This window comes from Phalaenopsis equestris, unplaced genomic scaffold (genome assembly GCF_001263595.1).
Source record: "Phalaenopsis equestris unplaced genomic scaffold, ASM126359v1 Scaffold000867, whole genome shotgun sequence".
Classification (NCBI taxonomy): Eukaryota; Viridiplantae; Streptophyta; class Magnoliopsida; order Asparagales; family Orchidaceae; genus Phalaenopsis; species Phalaenopsis equestris.
This window is the reverse complement of record NW_018165307.1, coordinates 465436-467036: the sequence shown is the minus strand read 5'-3', so window position 1 is coordinate 467036 and position 1601 is coordinate 465436.

Below are 1601 nucleotides of genomic sequence, written 5' to 3'. Positions count from 1 at the left end.
AGGCATTCCTTATCCAATGAAAATATTTTTCATTAAAAACCTTGAAGCACTTTTAGCATCACAACGAGGTAAATCTTGTGTTTCAATCCACTTAGAAATGTAGTCTATTGCAATTAATATATTAACCAAAGAAAAATATGTTGAGATTTTCATACCTATTTTGCACTGTTTTTGATGATATTGCACTTTAAAGAAGGGTATTTTTGATGTTTTATTACAGGTATGATGAATTATGATCATTGGAGCGAAAAGATGCAAAAAAGGTGTAAAACAGAGTAATTTGGAGCCAAAACGAGCAAGAAATGAAATTTTGTCGTCACATTTCGAAAAGTCTTTCGATGCTTAATCTCTTTTACACTTCTTGCATATTTTTGAATGAGAATACACTTTTAAAGAAGGTTATTTTCATACTTATTTTGTATGGCTATCAGTTAGGAACACAACGTAATTAAAATGGGGCGAAACAGAGCTAAAACGGAGCCAAATTGAGCGAAACAGTGGAGCTGCGCAGTCTGCTAGCTGACGGCGCCCAAAACGGCGCCGACGGTGAGATTTACCCAAGAAGACCAAAAAATGATAGAACAGATTTACCAAAGAAGACAAAAAAAAAGACAGAAAGGCCTGCCGACGGAGCCCAAGATGACTATGGACCGACTTTTGGCGGGTATGGGCCGAAATTCAACGTATTTGGATGCTTTTTGAAAGGATACTTGTGGAAACTCTTCAAACTTCATCCCTACACTTTAAAAGAACGAATTTAGGTTAGAAAAAGAGGGATTTTTGTGAGAGAAATGTTAGAAAAAGTGTGGACAAAGTTTAGGATTTATAGAATAGGACTAGAAATGTAGATTTCTACCTTTTTGTAGAGATTAGAGATGAGATTTTGAGAGAATTTGCAAGGAGATGTGCTAGCATTACATGGATCGGCGGGAGACTCTGTGGGAGAGATATTTGTCTTTCTTTCAAAGGGAAAAAACTAAGTATTGTGTTCTTCATTATCTTTTAATTTTTGTAAACACTTATCTAGTGGATTTGTTTTAGTTAAATGAAGTTTTCGTTCTGTTTTCTTCGTGCTTTGTGATGGACTTCTCTTACTATCTCTTCTTGTTTGAAAATAATGGTATGAGAAGATTATGCCGTTATTTTCATTTTACTTTTCTTTTGTAATGAGTAGAATTCATGTTTAGGATTTTGTGATGCATGTTAGAAGTGAATTTAATTATCAATGTGATGGTTTTCGCTTGTACTTTATTTACATTACAATAAAGGCTTGTTGTAGTGTTAAAATTCGTTGTAATTGCATTAAAACCCTAGAGGGCTGTGTAGTTCTCAACAAAGTAAAACCACATTTAAATTCCACTGATGGTTAAGTTCATGAGATTTGAATGCAAATAAATAGGGAAATATACTTTGATGGGTGTAGAATTGGTGATTTTAGGGTGACAGACTAAAATCCCTAATTCAGTCCTATTATTTGAGTACTGAAGCGGAGATGTTAGCCCTCAGGTGAGGGGAACGTGGGAGCTCCAAAGTGAGAGTCGGTATCCTCCCAGTCTAACCACAAATTCAATAAACAAGCATAGGATTAGTCAATGTTCTTT